Source organism: Tyto alba, unplaced genomic scaffold, assembly GCF_018691265.1.
Source record: "Tyto alba isolate M040663 unplaced genomic scaffold, T.alba_DEE_v4.0 Super-Scaffold_38, whole genome shotgun sequence".
Taxonomy (NCBI): domain Eukaryota; kingdom Metazoa; phylum Chordata; class Aves; order Strigiformes; family Tytonidae; genus Tyto; species Tyto alba.
Window position 1 is genome coordinate 6,179,258 of NW_024881313.1, and position 19,442 is coordinate 6,198,699.

Sequence of the window (19,442 nt, forward strand, 5' to 3'; positions counted from 1 at the left end):
CTTTGACCACCATATGACAAGCGCAGAGAGGGGCAGCTCCAACGCATGATCTGGTCTTTTAAGAAGAAAGGGTTTTCAGTGGTGATGATCTTCATTTAAGAATCTTCTTTCTGTTCTTAATTACACCTAGTGAATCTCAACATAAAAGGCTTTCCAAAGTGATAAGACATGGTAGTGCTACAAACAGAAGAACTCAGTAGTCTAAATGGCTAATACTTCATTCATGATTATTTCTTTCTACAAAAGGCGGCTTGCTTTGATTTTCTTCATATTTTTTTTTTCATATTCATGTTTCTCAGACAAATACAAATCTGACAAATACTTTTCGCATTTAGTTGTCTGCTGTTACTACTGTACAGATTGCCTGTTGGAATTACTTGTGTGGAAGTAGAAGAATGATTTAAACATTTGCTGTTACTAGTCTCTGACTTTTTCACAAAGTATTGGCTATGAAGGATTTGCCACTGGCTACTCAGAGAAAACGTACGGGTCCAGAAATGGTATAATGTTTTTAGCTGCCAGCTTTAAATTAAACTATTTTGGGGTATTGGCTTGGAAGCAGCAATGAACTAGTGTCCAGCGCACTTCAGACCTGCTCATCTCAGACCTGCAGAGCAAATCAATTCATTTCTGCTTCTTCTAGCAAGAAGGTCACATATGCTGAGATTAGGTACAGTTACTTCTGCAATGGAGGGGGGACCACCTCTTCAAGCACGGCAGGATCCCCTAGAGTAACCAACAAGCCTCTTTTTAAACATCCCTGAAACATACACATGCCGTCAACAGTATTTTAAATACATTTCATACAATCATAGAACAATTCAGGTTGGACGGAGCAAGGAAGGGTGATGCTTCTCAAAGGCTTTTCCTTGCAGAGGTCTTTGAAAAGGGATCCTACAGTGGCAGAGGAAGGGCCTACACCAGTATCCCTTTAGATAAGATATGGACCACTCTAGAACAGAAAACTGTGTGGCAAAGGATCTCTGGAAGAGTGTTTTCCATAGCTGGCAAGGAATTGCTTTGGAGCAATTTAGTCCCCTTTCTTCTTTCATTAGAAGTAATTGTAATGGGAGTACAGAAGCAGGAACTTCAGGTTTCTTCTAAATCCAGGGCACAGGCTCTAAGCCTAACAAAAAATATTTGATGCAGAGAGCATTAAAGTCAATTTTCAGCCCAAAAGAACCTTCCAGGAACTTGCAGGAAAACACAAAATGTCTCAGTCGAAGGGATGCTTACAAAGCTAGGAGTGCAACAAGGAGGGAAAATGGAGATCGGGATTGCCTTACTCTGTTCAGTAACAAAGGGTTTAAATCTGGACATAAAATTGTGTTGTACTGCCCTCCTCCCCCTTTTATAAAACTCAGCATGAAAGTGGTTTCTTCCACTTTTTATTCTTTTTAAACCACATTTTCCCTATGAGGCGCTAAGGACTCTGCATTAGAAACTGAAGCTCCCAGAAGACAGGCAGATCACAAACAGTGTAATTCCTCCACATGTATATCTAACTCCTGTAAAACGCAAAAGATTTGATACGTTTTGTGGGTTAAGAAATACACAAACATTCATAATTGAATTAAGATGTGTAAATTATACTGCTTTCTAAAGGCTTGATCCAAAATTTGCAAAAGTCAGTGAAATCTTTCCACCAAATTAGTCCAACTTGGAAATCAGGACTAAGTGTTATTATTCCTAAAATAATTAGGAATAATTTGAAATAACTAAAATGACTAATCTAAACAAATTATGAAGAATTTGGAGAAAATTAGAAAAGTTAGAAATAATATAATTATTCCAAATATAAATATTCCTTAAGTATATAATAAATATAATAATCCCTAAGTAAAATGGTGCCTAGAATCATTAATTTTAGCCAAATGTAACTACCTATAAACCTCTTTAAATCCTTCCCAGTCTTGTCGGGATTTTTTCCTCACTGGTGCAAATTATGGCCTGGTTTGGGGTAATTTTATGGCTCACCAACTCATTTCATTTAGACAATTCAACAGCCATCAAGAGTAACAACATATGAATGAAGAGTATAATCCCTGAGTGAAAAGCAACACACGTCATTTTCAACCTCTTTAGCCATCTGGTCTCTCATCACCAGATTATTTTTAATATTCACAGACCACAGACATAAAAACTGCTTGGGGAATAGAGAAAAATATAATTAATTGCCATGACCTGAACTACTTTTTTTCTACATGGAGGACACTGATTGTTTAATTAACATTTCGCTTGATTGTTCTGAAGGGCTGGAGGGATTATTAGCTGGATTTAATTACCAGCATTTCATAAAGCACTATGTACTCTGATCAGAAATGTTTACAAATTGATGAACTGATCCAATACCTTTGTCCAAAAGTTTGTCACTCCTAATTAGATGTCCCTCGAAAAAGAATGCCAGAACAAAGCTTAGGATGGTAATGACAGTAGGCACTCACAAGGGTCGACATAATTGCCTCTATAAAACAAGAATGACGGCGCACTGTGCCGCTTTCTGGTCCTTTGCAACCGACGTGCACGAGGCAAACGCCCCATCAGTGGGCTAGATGTGCGTGCACGTGCACACGTGTGTGTGTGCAGACCATGTGGGATGTAGAACATCAGCTCTGCACCAAAAACGTCACAGGGCTGCAGAAACTGCAGGCCATGGGTGTGGCGTTGTCCTAGGAGGTTCCTCGGGGGACAAAGCCCGAGGCTGGACCTGAGCCAGAAGGGATTGCCACGGGTGAAGCAGTGGTCATGGAGCGGACATGAACGCCCAGGGCCAGCCGGGTTATGGTATCACTGAAATACCTCCCGCTGGGCCGGGGGCTCACGGCTGCCCCTGGGCACACACCACCTGAAGGGCTCTGGCCTGTGAAGGGGATGGACCTCACGTGGCATAAGTCTTTGCAAGCCCGTGCACTTAGGGACCACCATCAGATGAAGAAAGGTCACCCTCGTGGTGATGCACGATAACCCAGGTTAGCCGTCCCTGACTGGCAGAGTGCGCAGATGGGGGCAAGAAAAGGAGGGGAAGGATATAGCTGCTCAGTGAAATGCCATGGCACAGAGGCTGGAGAGGGCTGCCCTGAAATGACTCTGGTACCCTGGTTGGCATATTGACCTCAACCAAGATCTCATCTTAATGCCTGAGCTGTTTTTTTGGGACAGGACCTGGGCACCATCATCATCTCTCTTTGCCAGGTCTCTGCAGAGGTACAAAGCAGCAGGCAACTACACTACTCAACTCCAGGCAAGCCCTGCAAACCGAATTTGGGGGAGTTTCCCTCTGCTCCAGACTCCATCTCCCAAAGAGCTCCTTACCCTCATCCAGGTCTTTCCCTCAACAGGACACCTTCTCTGTCCTCCAGGCCACGGCAGAGGCAAACCTCCCCTTGCAGAGGATGCATCGTGCTGCAGAGACAGCAGTTACGCTCCCTGGGGCGTGCAGAGTCCTTGCTGGACTGCTACAGAGCAGACCAGGAGGTGCAGTGCCGCTGTGCAGGCACTCAGAGGGCGAGGGGCCAGGATCACAACCGCTGGGTCTGGTGTGATCTTCAGAAGGGCAGAAGAGAGCAGAGGGGACAAGCCGAAGCAGCTGGCGGCAGCTGAGATCAGAGCAGATGCCTGGCCCGTGGGATGTGCTCCTGCGGCCCACGCTGAGCCGCTCGGAGGGCGCTTGGTGGGTTCAGATACGCTGCAGGGAGCACGGCTACCACGGGCACACGTCCCTCCCAGCCAAGACCAGGCTGCCTGCGTGTTTGCGTCCAAGCAGGATCCCAGGAGTTTGGTGGCAAAGTCTGGAGGGTGGAGCTGAGTGTCCCTGGCAGCCGTCGGATCGACAGCAGAGGTCCTTGGTGTTGCCTCCTCTTCCTCTCCTTCGCTCCTGGGGCTCAGCACCCCGCCTTGTTCCCCGGGGACACTTGCACACAGCCCCTCGCGTTTGCACAAGCTCTGACGCGTCTCAGGCTCTGCCATGCTCTTCAAAGAGGGACGGGGGGGAAAGGGGGAGGAAGAAAGTCTGTCATGACTAGTCTCTTTCAAAATTCTGTTGGCAATTTTGGGGTTGAGAGGAGCCCTCAGGAGGCAAATCTGTAGTCAGATGGGTTTCTTAATGAACCCTTATGTGGCTTTAGTAAGGCACTTCTGGGAAGAACTGATTAGACATAGTAACTCAATTTCAAATACTAAGATTAGACAATGATCTAAAGATAGCTATAGTTACAGGGCTCTGTGGCATATCAAAGTTAAGTAAGGCAGAAAGGATATTTTTGTTTAAAATCAATACTACGACAAAGAGGCTAACCATAAAGAGACTGACAAAAAGCTGTACAGCTCTAGGGTGGAGCGAAGTGGTTAGTAATCTGATTCCCTTCAGGGGGAAGGGAAAAAATGATTAAGTGGTCTTTTAAAATATTAAGATCTACGGTCTGACTTCCTAGAATAATGTGATTAATACTTTTTCCTACTTATTATGAATATCCTCTCTGCCCTTCCCCTCAAAAAACAGATACTCAAATTTATAAAGCTATAGAATAAAAAATAAAAATTAAGAGAGCACACCTAAGGGGGAGGGAGAGAGGAGGAAGGAAGGAGGGAAGGAGGGAAGGAGGGAAGGGAGGGAAGGGAGGGAGGGAGGGAGGGAGGGAGGGAGGGAGGGAGGGAGGGAGGGAGGGAGGGAGGGAGGGAGGGAGGGAGGGAGGGAGGGAGGGAGGGAGGGAGGAAAAAACTAAGAAATGCAGAGCGGATGAAAGCTGGACACCTTTTCTAGGTTTTCTCCAGAGCTGCTGAGCATTCCTCCAATTGCTTTCCACTGCCAAAAAACCCCTCCTCTCTTGCACCTGGAGGAGGGGAATGGGAACAGTTGGCTGATAAGTCAAAAGCAAGCAAGAGAAGCAGGAGAGCACAAGACCAAACACAAGCAAAAGTTTATGTTCCTTAAATGCCAATAAAATATTATTTACGTGCATGTGAGTTTGTGTATGTGAATACAGATATATGTGTAAATAAAACATATGCTTGCACACCTATACATATACACACAGAGCACAGCTAAATTATTGGTACTGTATGTACAATTCTGATGTCATTGGGTGCTACACAGGTCTGTGTGCACTCAAATTATGTGATCACAATAAGAACATTCCTGAATTTCATTACTACCCTTTAAGAAATACAGTTTCCTACAAAAGGAGATTTCTGGTTTTGCTAGCACTCTTTCTGATACACCTTTCTGGTAGTATGACTAATGGCTTCAATAGCACAAATAAGCTGTGTTTTCTCTTTATTGTGCTCTAAAACCAGCTCCTCTCCAGGTTGCATTTAAATTAACCAGTAAGTGGTCATCTGTGTTTGCAGCCCTCTGGCCTGGTTTTGTCTTGTGTTTGTTCACTCTAGTGGAAAGATATATGCATACGTGTATATCATCCCTTCTTCACTACAGAGTTTTAATACCTGTTTACAGCAATGTTGAAGGTAGTTATCAAACTTATTTACTTAGATTCATTCAATTCTTTTCAGGCTACTACCCCACTGACAACCCGAGCTGCTGGCATACCCCTCTGCTTTTTCTTCATGGAAAATTCGCACAGCTTGACCAGAGCAAATCCTTCCACGGTGCTTTTGTTTCAGTCAGAAAGGAGTGACTTTGGTCACAGGCAGCTGAACGATTACTGTGCCCTAAGTACCTGAGTGGGTCCCTGTTAAGCACCTTTGGGCGTGTTCGGACCCACGCAGGGTAGCTGGGGGGGCTGCTGCGCATTTCCCACGTGCTGCGGACACAAACGTGCAGCCGGGCCGCTGCTGCAGGAGGGCTGACACGCTGCAAGTGTGTCTTCTCTGCTTCACCTCACTGCAGAGTGTTCATCCCTCCCTCCCCTACACTAGATTAGCGTAAATAGCATAAACTGTGGGAAGCAGCTTGCCCCAGTTCTATCAAGGAAACTGGAGAAGCCATTTTCTAGAGGCACAGAGTTGCTTGACTGTGCTACACTCAGATTTCAGTAGATGTAATTAGTGATTGGTGGATAGATTTGATTAAAATCATGCTGGATTAGGTCAGATGTTCATGATCAGGAATAAGAGTGCTTTAAATACAAAGATGGCTGCCTAGAGAGGAGACTGCAGCAGGGTAAATAAATCAGATCCAAATCACACCTGGAGGATTTTATTTTTTTTTTTTAATTTGGACCATAGTTTAACTGAGTGAAACAGAGCTGTAAAGCTGATGCTGGGCTGTGATTCACACTCCTTTTATTAAAAAACTATTTGCCTTTTAAATTGCTACTTCAGTTTTCTTCCCACTTGTTTCTTCCATCTTCCTATTTTTTCCTTCCTCTGCTGCATTTTCTCCTCATTGGCTCACTGAAGGGAGAAGCACTGTGCCAATTATCTAATAAAATTTTGGCAGAAATTCAATCTCACTCAATATGCATGACATTTTAAAAAAAATTTAAATTATGACTGAAAAGTCAGAAATCTGGTTATCCCAATAGAGATAAAATAGCAGACTTCCATTTGATAACGGTCTCATCTTCAAAATGGAGTGGGAAAGGACAGGAAGGTGATTTGGGTAAATGCAATTATCCAGATATATTTATAAAAGACAGAGCTTTTTTTCCCCACCACCCACCTTTTGTAAGACAACAGATCTTGAGCTCAGCTTGTCAGTACCCACAGAGTCACTGCTGACAGTGCAGATTACAGCCATGGAACCCAAAACCGTTTTAAAGAGTTTTGCTCAAAAACCTAAAATCGCTGTGTAACTCACTAGAAGGTGCCTGATATACAGTGGTGAATGGAAACAACCCAAAGCTTCCAGGTAGATGAGTCTGTGAAGTAATGGGCACCAGCAGGAAGGTGGGGTTTGCTCCAGAAAATATTGCGCACTTAAGTATTCGGTCACAGATTGTCATTTGCACTTACAGAATACTCCAAGTACAAACACAGCTTAAATAGACCCAAAGGCTGTGTCAAAACAGTGCAACTACCAGCCATCACAGCTTTCTGATGCTAAAGAGGTCTTCTCCTGGCCCTGTCCAGCTCTGGGTGCCCCTGAGTGCAGGACTGCCCTGAAAGGAGCCCAGTTTGGGGCCAACCAGGGGAGGGTGGACCCTTCTTCAGCCCTCAGAAACCCCGATCCCACTAAAGCTGGCGAAACACGTGGCCCCAGGCACAAGCAGGGAGTTTCACGGTCAGTAGAAATACATATGGTGCTCATGGATGCTGATGGCCCCCCCAGTAAAGCGGAGAGACTCCTCGCTTTGCTTGCAGCACAGCTCTGGCACAGGGTCTGACAGCAACTTCTCTGCAAAGTGTAAAGCTGTTAAGAACATGTCAGAAGAAGACAGCTCAGTGACCACATATTTCAATCCTAACTGGCAAGTGAAAAGAAAGTTTAATTGTCTGTTTATGTCATCTCCTCCCACAGCTGACTGATGCAGAATACAGTTTAAGGTGGCATTAAAATGTAAGGTGGGTGTTATAATTTGCCTGAAGTACTTTAGCAGTTTTTAGGTTTTGTTCCAGAAATTATCTAAAGATTGCCATTCTAACAATGTCCTTGTAAGTCATCCTCTGCCATTCAGTATGGGAGTGTGCAGCCCCGTGATTTACACAGCGTTTCCAGCAATGACGGTGCCTTAGTACATGGTGTTCGTTGTTTTGCATAAAAAGCGTATCAGAGGCGGGTAAATACCAGTCTGGTACTCTGCAAACCTCAGAGCCAGATCCTGCCTCAGGTTCATCAATGCCTCCCACCCCCATTTTGCTTTCACCACCGTGCAAGCTGTGCATAGGTAGTGATGCTCAGACTGCACGAGCTAGTACCCACCACACCTTTCTGCGGGTAGATTTCCAGATCTGTATTTAAAAGCACGGGAACTTGCTTGATACTCCTTAAAAAGGCACGTTTCTGACCTCCTGGCTTAACCTGATTAGTCAAAACTCAGCATCTTGCTGCTTTTTTCACAGCACTGAAGGGGCCTTTGCAGCCTTAAAACAGCTCTTCCAAGGCCTGAGTATGGCTGTGCCTCCTTCTGCAGCTCTGAGATGCTCTGGCCAAGTGCCTGAAGCCTGCCAGTGCCATGGTGAGTGCAGGAGGGTACAAAAGAGCAGCTCACAGCAAACTAAATGCAAGAGTGATCTTTTCCCATGTATGAATCACCACTTCTGCCTGCACTCGCACAAAGGAAACAGCTGCAGCCACAAATCAGGCAACTTAATAGGTCATTGCACTCTCCAAGTATTTCCCTTTGAGCTTTTCTCTAAACAATACAGAAGAAAGGTCTGAACACACTCCTTTCATTAAGGGGCATAAATGAAGCGAGTAAATCTGCCAAAACACGGCATCCGCTCACTGACCAGTGAGGTGTAACATGCAGATCCAGTTAACATCACTTACAGTAATGTCATCACCAAAAATGTTCAGGTTTGTGAAGTGACTGTATATTTTTTTTCCAGACAGGCAGCTGTTAATGGGGGAATTTGCAAAAATCCTACTTCATGCAAGCATTAAAACAATTAGATCTAATTACCTCTGCGGCAGTAGATACACCATCCTGTACCCAGAAATGGGGGGAGTGTTCCCCCTGAGGATCACCGCGTGCTGCCCAGTGCTGCACTAACTGGTGGTGCTGTGCCAGCTGAACCGGCACTGATGGGCTGTGTCTGATATATCCACCCTGAAGTTGTGTAAAATCTACTTGTGGCTCCCTGCTAGGCTGCCTTTCACCGTTTCGCTGCTGAGGTGGGAGCCGTATCAGCTTCGATGAGCAAATGAGCCACCAGCCTGTGGTCTCGCCTCAAACATTTCCCACCCCAGGGAAGTGTCCCATCACCTCCATGTTTCGCCCTGCTCCTCCAAAATCCCCCTTCTTCCTCAGCCCCTGATGGGACAGGCCAACTAGGAACTAAAGGGTGAAACTGAAATTTCCACCCCTTCCCACACATGCTCTTCTCTGCCCACTTGTGCCCCTCACACTTGCGCTCAGGACCCCTGAGGGCAGCGGAGCTGTGGCCTCCTCTGAGTGGGGAGCAGTTTCAGGGCACTGAGCAGATCAGTTCCAGCCTTTGATCAAAGCAGAAAAGGAGCAGGTGTTAGGCTGTACCTGGTGAAAACGTAAAAGGAGAAAGCATCGATGTGTAAAGTGAAATTCTAGTCTATAATTCCTAAAACTGGGAGTCCTAAGGGTTCTTCCCAAGAAAACCTAAATTCACTATATGTTGGGGAGGAGTTTTTTTTAAATATAAGCCTTAGGTATCCTGTAATTGAAACCTTTAGGTTGAAAAGAAGATCTCCACAGCATATGGTGTAGTTTCATATCCCTTAGGTCCAGAAGAATGCTGAATATTTGAGGGTATGTAAAATTATCAGAAAGTGGCTTTCATCTGCCCTTACACCTGTTTTTCTGGAAGCATCTCTTCATCACAGAAATTATTCCAATGCTATTTATGTTGCAGCCTGGTGAAAGGTCAGCTTTATGGTTTATATTCTTCTCCTGAGCTATACTTTTCAAACCAGTGCTTACTAGAGCAGAGATGGGAAGAAAGCAAGGCCTTTTATACAGAGCATACACAGTATTAATGAACCTGCTTACCTAGCCAGAGATAGGAATTTCCACAAGACTTACAAATGGTCAGTTGAATTTAGTGCTCTGTCTCTAATAGCAGGCTATGCTAGATGGACTAAGAAAGAGGCATAAAACCCCTAAGGTGTGCCAATATGTTTTCCTCTAGCTGATGCACTGAATGATCCCACTGGGGTTTTATTCTTTATTTTACTGTACAAAATTGTTTCTGTAAGCAAACAGTAACACAAACCAAATAAAGCAAAAAACCCATTATTTTACAGAGCATCTTCTTAGCATAAAAAACAGCCACATAAGATCCACAGAAGAAAGAAATGTTCTTCTCAGAGCATGTGCTGATCACCTGGGGTGCTGTGGCTTTTGCTTTTGTGCTTTTCAGTACAGCTTTTCTGGTGACATTTACTTCCACACTGTAAGTGAGGATAGTAAAAAATTCCAGGGACCCAAGGTATGAGAACAGGACTTGGTATTACCATTACTGATAAACCATAGGGGTTCAGCAGCAGTCCCAGTTTGGATGCTGAAGGTCTGGGTTGTCCAGCTGAGCTGTTTTGCTGAGGTGAGAGCTGTGTACCATTTCCTCTTGTGTGCCAGCACAGATTTGATACAGAAAAATTTCTGGGGCCCTCTCTTTACAACTGACCAAAAGCATACAAAATGGAGAGGGAAGAAGACAGAATAGAAACATTTGTCTTTCAGCTGAGCACCCAAAAATGATGAACCAGATCCCTTTTCCCTTTTTCCCCATTCACTCTATAGAATTAAACCCCAAGGTATTCTAGCAAGTAGGAGGCCAGGTATTTTACAAGACTCTCCTGCCTGAGCATCTAGGTGCACATTTCACAGTTTCCTTCACATGCAGCTAGAAATATCCATGCTGGGAAAGAAAGATGAAAAAAAACAATTGACTGGTGATGTTGTTCTATTCCCATGATTTTCATAAATCCACATGAATGTAGATGCTGGTGCTACTTGGGCACTGCTGGCCCAAGCAAAGAGCACAGTAGGAGGAAGAAGATGGGGGAAAAGGGCAGGGAAGTGGCTGATACCTGTTGCTGTGCCTCAGACCTGCCAGCAGCTTGGTGGCCACTTGAGGATGAAACCCCCAGTTCATGTTTATTCTTGTTTCATCTTTGGTATTTGCTGACTCTTCCAATGAAATGTCCCCCCCTTTGAGTTTACACAGGCAAAATAACCCATGATGCCTGAAAATCACAGGACATAATGGTTTGTCAGAATATTTTTTCTCCTCTCTCTGAGCTCCAGCAGGGTTTTGCTCACAGGGTTTCCATGGCCAGCAGAGATGCTGGCCAGAGATGGTCTGTGTGTCGTATTAAAGCTCAGAGGATCTTTTGCCAGCCCCCGCCACATTCTTCACTCCAAATTGCAAAGAGCTGCTAGCAACCTGTGTTAATCAAAGTTACCCATGTACCTTTCCAGAGCCAGCTGCCTGAGATTTGTAATTCCCACAGGAAGGCTAAGACAGAACCTTGCTAAGACAGTGAGACAGCCACCTTATGTTGATCCAGTACAAGGAGCTGATTCTCTGCTATGTCTGGCAACCATCACAACTCAGCGTGCGCCTAATCAGCCATTTCCCATCAGAGTGAAAAGGGGCAAACACAGGCCCGTGATTACTGATTGATATAGCACACAGATCTTCGTTCACCCAAGATCTCTGGTGAAATCCTCTACAGCCACTTTTTAAAAAAAATGTCCTGACAGTTCATTCATTTCTGATATTTCCAAATAACAATTTTTCTATCTGATCTAGCTTTGACTCACGTTATCTAATTAGATCAGTTAATGGGAATTGTCATTACACTGCAAGTTTGACAAGGAGTTGTATGAGCAGAGCTCTCAGAGGAGAGACACAATTCAGCAAGGGGGTCATAGTACCAGGGAAAAGCTCATCCTATTGCGTTGTACGTGGAGTAAGGTACTTCAAGTGTAAAGAATATAGCTTTAGCATAGAAACCTGTATGCCTGGCAAAATCACATGATCAACCCTTCTTACTTCTAAGTAACATTATAAGAGGTAAAAAAGTGCAATAGAAATACACATTTTCCATACAAAACCTGCTTTCTTTGTTACCAACTGTGTGATGATGTACAGGGAAGGCAAAGCGCTGGGTAAATGTAATGCCTGTAAGCCAGACTCGTTTGGATAATAGCTATACAGCTGGTGAAGAAATGAGAAACATAAATCTAAGGTACCTTAACTACATTTTAAAGCAGAAATATACTTGTAGACCCTCAGGTACACTTCAAGAGGAAGGGCTCGTATTTTTGCACATGTGGTTCTCCTGCTGTAGGGTAGCAGGCATTTTTCTCGGTGACTTGGCCTGGGGACAACCAATGGCACTTTGAAAAGCTTTGAAGTTTGGGGTAGTTTCCCTGTCAAATGATATAAAGGAGGAGAAGTGTTAACAGTCTAAGGAGAGAAGGAGGGTGACAAGGAGAGAAGGAGGGTGACATGGAGAGAAGAGACATTAACTGAGTGTCTGGAGTAACACATGGTCAGGGAGAAACACACTTAAGAATACTTCAATACAATAGTACATTTTCTCAGCCCATTTCCTTGACAGAACGTAAGGCTGAACCTCTTTTTATTGCAGATGAATTTCAGGGTTTTTTTGGGGGTGATTTTTAAAGAATCTGGTAAATCAGAACTGAGAAAATAAATTAAAAACAATTTCTTCCCACTTAAATGCAGCTCATCATTTATACCCAGGTCTGAGTCATGGTACAGGAAATATATTTAAGTCCTCACAGGCTATTGTGACAGTCACCACGAGCGCTGAAGCACAGACACTCTGACGTGTGCCAGGCTGCGGCAGACCCAGGTACCACCGTTTGCCTGTGGATAAATGTAAAAAATGTACTGCTGGCTAAGACAGATAAGACAGCCAATTTAAGATGCATTTTTAAGCAGTTATAAATGCATTTCATCTTTTAAAAGCTGATTTAGGTTAACTCCCTGGTGCAGCAATGCAAAGCTTCACGTCAAAAGTCAGTAATTTTCCACCATTTCTGACTGCTGATTTGAAAGCAGCAAACAACCGAGGTCAGAGTTAAAATGTTTCAAATATGAATGCATTAAAAGCAAGTTAACATTTTTGATTGATCTGATTATTTAACTTTGACTACCTGCTTAGGAGAAGCTGACCATACCAAAAAGTGTCCAAGCATTTGAACTATTAATATTCAATTAATAAATCTATTTCCTGGTTTAGATGACTTTATTAGAATCCACCTTCAAGGTTTATAATGCAGTGAAACAAGTACTGGGGCAACTGTTTTAAAAAAGAAAATAAATATGTGCCATTACTGATGGAACAGGATTTGTAAAAGGGTATGTGGAAGGAAAATATTTCCAGCTGACTTCAGTGGGGAAAAGAGCTGAACCATGGTAATAGCCAGAAACATGGTAGTCTGAATGAATGCATAAATTCAGTAAAATCATCCCCGGCTATGAGAATAATTTTCATCATAAATGCAGAATAACATCAGATTTCAGTCCTTGTTTTCTTCCATATAAAAGAAAGCGAACCAAAACCAGAAGGTAAAAAGGTGCTTTTTAATGGAAAAAACTCTTAAAATTGGGACACAGGAACTTGTGGAAAGACAAATGTGAAAGACCTCTTAAAGACCCAGTCACCTACTTAGCACAGAGTTTCCTAAACCTTCATTTTTAATTGATACAAACATATTTTTTTGACAAAGAGCATTTCACACTCTTGCACGTCTGGGAGAGGCTGCTGATTTACAGCCTACCGGGAAAGTCACTGTGGGCAGGGTGCTATAGCCGTGTTCAATATTAGTCACTGTCAGCTGCATCTGCAAGGACATCTCATGGCTCTCCTGCTTCCATCAGTTCCACCTTTTCAAAGGTGGGATGCCTCCAGCCACATTTCCAGAGGTACTTAGACACCTTGAGACTCATACCTGGAAGGCAGAGATGTTGACAGCATCAGCAGCCCACGGTCCAGGACCCTCTGTCCAGTGCATGGGAAAATGAGATTAACAAATTATTCTGAAAACTTCTGATCTGATCACCAGTCTCTGTGTGAGAGTCCGTAACATGGATCCCATGGATCCTAAACCCACAAAGTTTATTGTGAATCTAGGTTCAATCACAGGGCTCAGTGTGGCCCGTGGGATTTTCTCATGAATTTGAGCAGTCATGGATCATTAGGAATGAGGCAACATGTTTAAAAAAAATCCCGCTGGTCCTCCATCTGCATGTCTGGGCACGTAAGTGTTTTTGACTGTCTGGTCCAGGTTCTCTTGTGGAAGCCCACAGTAATTCAGGAGTTTTGCTGTCCTCATCCTCATTATCTGACCTGGCTGCCAGCCCCACAGAAGGCTCCAGGCAGACATGCCACCTGCGGTCCCTGCTCTTCTCCTCTCACCCAAAGAGCCCTTATGAAGAGCATTTCATGTGCACAGCAGAGCATCTAACAAATCAAGGACAAGAAATAAGTCTGCCATCACACACTACAGACTAACCTGTCTAAAATGCAGGTCCAACCCTGCCTTAACCCAAACTCTAAACATGGCCCTAGAGCTAAGCAACCATCAATAATAATCTCAAGATAGGCTAAAAACAATCATGCACCACAGTTATCTGCAGACAGTTTCTCCAATTCAGAGTATGCCCAGTTACCACCACAGCCTGGTAGTGGTACTCTCTGTAAACAGCACCAATAGCCTGGCCCCAGGCTGAGATTAAAGTGGGTGATGGGCTCACCCTCTACCTTCAGGACTGGATTGGCCTGGGGTATTTTTAAAATCTGGAATGTAGTTGGAGTTTAGTAGGAGTTCATGGTCTGCAGCAAGTGGAAGACTGGAGCTGGGTGTCTATCACAGGCAGGTGGGACCTGCTTGTAGGTCCGGGCTAAATATAGCTTGGAAAGTCTCTGAGCCTGGCAAAGACCTGGTCATTAGAGAAAGGCAAATAACTTAGATGAGGAAGAGATTAGTAAACACACATATTAACTGGAAACAAGATAATATTGCACTACTGGTTTTATAGCACATTCTTAATTGCTGTAATCAAAGAGTCTGTAAGGACAGACTGCAGGTGCAGTAGGACCACAATAACCTACTCACCATATTTATTTATAAGCCCAAGTTTCCTCTCACTTCCTTTCTTTGCATGTGGATGGAATATCTCTAGTCTAGGCTTATTTTTTTTTATTATGAGCCTACAGACTAGAGCACAATGAGCTCCATACCTAGAGTCTCCAGGTGCTGCTGTAATACAGATAAATAAATGACTGATAACAATACAGCCAGATAAATAAAACACACTGGCCTGATATGAACTACTGCATTAGTTAGGCAATTTCCGCTCAGTGGCAATTTCCGCTCAGTAGCAATTTCTCATTCAGGGTACTAACCCACCAAAACAAAGCAAGAGTTTTAAAAAAAAAAAATTAATTACTCTGCATGTTAAATTACTTCTTGATATTTTTTAACCAATATTAAATATTAAAATTAAACAGCCAGGTCTCACATAATTTCAAATTGTGATGTGATAATCCAGAATTTGTGAATTATTGACTGGAAGCCAGGCACTGATTTATAATCCTGGGGCTCTTGAGAAGTATCCCAGGCTCATAAACTGTCCCTAAGTGATAGATTTCACATTTAGTTTTATGACTTCACTGAAATCCATACGGAAATTCTTTTTCTTTGTCCAAATCCACCTATCTGATTCACACACAGGACATCCCAACTTCTGTATAGCTGCCATAGCTTTGGTTTGCTTTTGAGATCCACCTGGTTTAGACGGCAGCATGGAGATTGATCTAAACCACTTGCTTTTTGCCAAATATATCTCCCTTAAGGGCTACACTTTCACACCCATGAAAGGTGTTTCCCAGGGCTGTGTATCTACAAATGGGGGCATTTGTAGTCTCAGGAGAAGCTCTACTTTTTCTTATTCCTAGACACATGTTGTGCAGATCTCAAGACAGATTTGGACTCTTTGGACAAAAAAAAAAAAAAAAAAAGTAACTGTAAAATTAGTTTTGGATTTAATTTTAGAAAATATTAATTTAAATACCTTGCGGAATATCACTAGAATACTATCAATATCCAGCAACAGTTATTTTAAGTTTGTGAAACAGTTGAGTTTTGCAGAGTGGGAAGGAAGACAATAGCATCTTTTCCTCTCAGTTACCATTTAGAGAAGAATATTCTGAACTGAACCTTGAAAGTAGTCAAAACCTGTACTGCTTTTGATTTCAAGAGAAAACACAAATTAATGAAAGAAAATACATTCTAGGAAATATTTTCTAATAAGATTTTTTCCTAACACTTGAAAAAATGAGAGCCTTTCTGAATGGAATTTATCCTTACTAGTTTTTTTGGTTGTGTTTTTTTAACCCAAAGGGGTTTTGGGGAACAAGGAAGGGGATGCTATAAAGCATTTGTACAAAGGAAAGTGAAGAGCACCCACACTCGGCTTGGAAATGCAAAGGAGGCATCATCTCCTCTGGACTTCTGCATTACGAAGCCGTGGCTGCTCATTCCTGGTATTCTGCTGTTTCTCACCTTCCAACCTTGGCTTTTACAGGAAAATTTCACAAGACAAATATATACTCTTTCACAACAAATTCTAGACTATCTTCAGCTGAATTTTGCTTTAGAATGTTTGTTGACTTCTAGTGGCTAATGGTCATCAGGTCCAAAGGTGGGAAGGGAAAAAAAGATCTCATGTTGGATTTACATTGGCACACCTGAAGGTTGTGTGGCCATGCAAGAGCAGGTGCAAACCCATGGGGAACACAGAGAAATGATCAGTTGAGTTTAAAAATCCCCCTCCCACATGTGCTGGATGCTGCTGGGCACCTCACCCTAAGCACCAGGATGACAGGACAGCAGAGTGCGGGAAGGTGGTGCAAACAACTATGAAAAACATTTGATGCTGCAGCTGAAGCTTGGTTTTTATTGGCCAGCTACAAGGTAAACCCCACACCACCTCAACACAATACGATGGTTTTGGGCAGCGCTGCCCATCCTGGGGCACCATGAGGGAGCTCTGGGGCGACCAGTGCTACTATGCCCAGGGTCTGCTTTGGGGCCAGGACATCTACCAAGATCACTCCTACCTTGGCTGCCACCATAATGTCACTAGCACAGCTCCTCACCTCCCAAATCTGATGTGTCCATGTCCTCTCCAGTTCTATGCCACCAGCACCTCCCTGCATTCCTGTGTCTTCTGGCAGGTGACGGTGGAGGCTGCAGTGAGGATGTCTTCTCTTCCCTGATCAGTCGTGATCCCCCGTGCTTGGGTTAGTCTGACAGACCAAAGCTGCCCTACTTGCAGAACCCTGTCCATGCCCTCCTCAGAGCACCAAGAGTGGGATTTCCACCTCTCAGATGACAAGTGAGGAAAATGCAGCTTGACAGGCGTCTCCTTCCCCTTCACCAGCCGGCAGCTGGCCAGTGAGAGGGCAAGGGGCACCCACGCCATCCAAGTTTGGTCCAGCACTAGTCACAGGAAAGCATTTCACTCCAAGGCTAGGGAGAAGGGAAATACCCATCAGAGATGGAGTGGGGAATTTGTGTCTTTTGGCACAGAAGATTTTCAGAGCTGAAAGCATTGCAATGTGCTAGGTTTCTAGGGATGGAGAGAGAAAAGGATAGAGAGACTTTCCTCTCCTAGAACAGAAGATACATGGGCATAACTGAGATGTATATTACAGAAATGGCCAAAGCTAAAGGTGGACTGTCTTTTAAATGTTTTACACCTATCTGTCTACATTTCTCGTGATTTCAAGCCCACAATAAATAAAGGAGAAAACACTATCGCCTACTTTTTATGGTTCTCACTTCTTGCTGTTTTTCCTGGTGCTTCCTCAGATTCTGACATAAATTTCAGCCTTTGTTTTAGAAACAAGGCTCTGTTTCTCATGGTCAGAGAGAAAAAGATGAAAAGGTTAACCCTAAAGTCAAAATGCATAAGCCATGCCAAACAAATCCAGCATTTATCTTCATTTCACAGCTCATTTTTTAAGTCTATCCTGCAATTTGAAGAGCTGATACAATATATTCAATGTCCTGGCCTGTCAAGAGTGGTATATGAAGTACACAAGGGAGGTAAAAACACTAAGCACACTGGACTTCTATGGTAATGTTGTGTCTGCCACAGAGAACACAGGAAGACTTTAGAAAGAAAATCATAGCACAGTGTGGATAGATAAATATTGTGTGAGTGCTTTGTCTTGCCTCTGTCTTTGACAGCTCATGAGATAATGAACCTGGCATTTTTTAGATTTTTCTAGCTTTTCTATACAGATGGGTGTTCTTGAAGTTCAAGTAAATTCAGGTAATTGAGTGGAACAGCTCAGCATGAGCAATTAGCAAGCACTCATTCTCCTTTAACTCTTTCTTTCTCTGCTAAGGCACATTTGTAATGATAGTGCTAAGCTATATGACTGTAGTTTATCCTCCACTGATTTTTCCATTTATTACATGGTCATTAATATATGTATGTATATATATATATATATACTAGGAATTACCAGGAATTAGAGATATTATGTAGCAGATACCTTACTAATTTCCAAATTATTCAAAGCACAACTTTATGTGGACTCTAACCCAGCAGATCCTGACCTGAGGTTGATGGACTCCTGCTAGCCCCAGCAAGCTGTGGCTATTCTGGAGCCCCTCTGAACATCATCATTTACTGACTCGGGTGGCAATGGTTTATACCGGGGAGCCCAAACTTTTTTGTAATACTAGACTGCTCTTAATCCACACAATTTCATGTGTAGCATTGCGGAACCCATCACCAAGCGTGTAAATGGAAGTATTGCTGCTGAAAGCAAAATTTGCCCATTCCAATGACAATCAAGTGTTTTATGAGAAGGAAAAATATGTTATGCTGTACTAAAGAAAGTGTGACCACAAAAGCTATCACGTCCTGGGAACCTGGTAACACTTTGCAAATGCACCCAGTGTGCATTTATAGAAATCTGGAACTTACTTGCACCGAGGCATCTCTCCTGGGGAAACAGCCATGCAGAAACATTTGAAAATCAGGAATGAGAGGTAAATACGTTAAACTTTCACATCGATTCTTTTCCTATTTAGAACTTTTAATGTGCTTTATTACCCAGTATTTAGTCGGAGTTTCTAAATAAAAGAAGTCATGACTAACTACCAAGAACCAAGGACCAGCATTTGTGTCATGCCCAGTGTGGGTCCTGACCATACTGCAAGATACCTTTCTGTGAACTAAACCACTTAAGAACAAGGGTAATGCGCTGCCATTGTATTATGTTACTTTGAATACAAAACTTTCAGGGTTTCTTCAGAGGTCCTTATGTCTAAGTCCTTCATAAGGCTAGTGATTAAATTTATAAAATAAAATAAATTTAAAAAAAAAAATAGAAACTGAAAACCTGAAGACAGTTCACCTTGCCCCTGTTCCAGGTACTTTCTTGTGGTGGAAACAGAAATCATGAATGACTCCAAATGAGAGAGGCTCAGAGCGCAGGTGCCCAAAGGGTTGTGATTTATCAGTGTGCTCCTTTACAAGCCCTTAGGCAACGTTAAACGTCTCTTTTTTGGCACAAATAGATGTAGATTTGCCCTGTTTTATGAGTTACTTTGGATACTGTTTTCTGCCTTTTTGTATATTGCCAAAACAAAGATGTTACATCTGTTTCATTTAAAATTCCTAATTCAGGCTTACAGCCAAGCATCAAACCAGTTTTGGAGAGTTAGCAGAATTAAGCAGTGACTTATTCCTTTGTATTTTGAAAATGCTATTCATTTTAATACATTTGTCAATGTAAGTACTAAGTAAGTTTTTAGTATGGTGATTCTGAAAAATCGCCTCCCAGA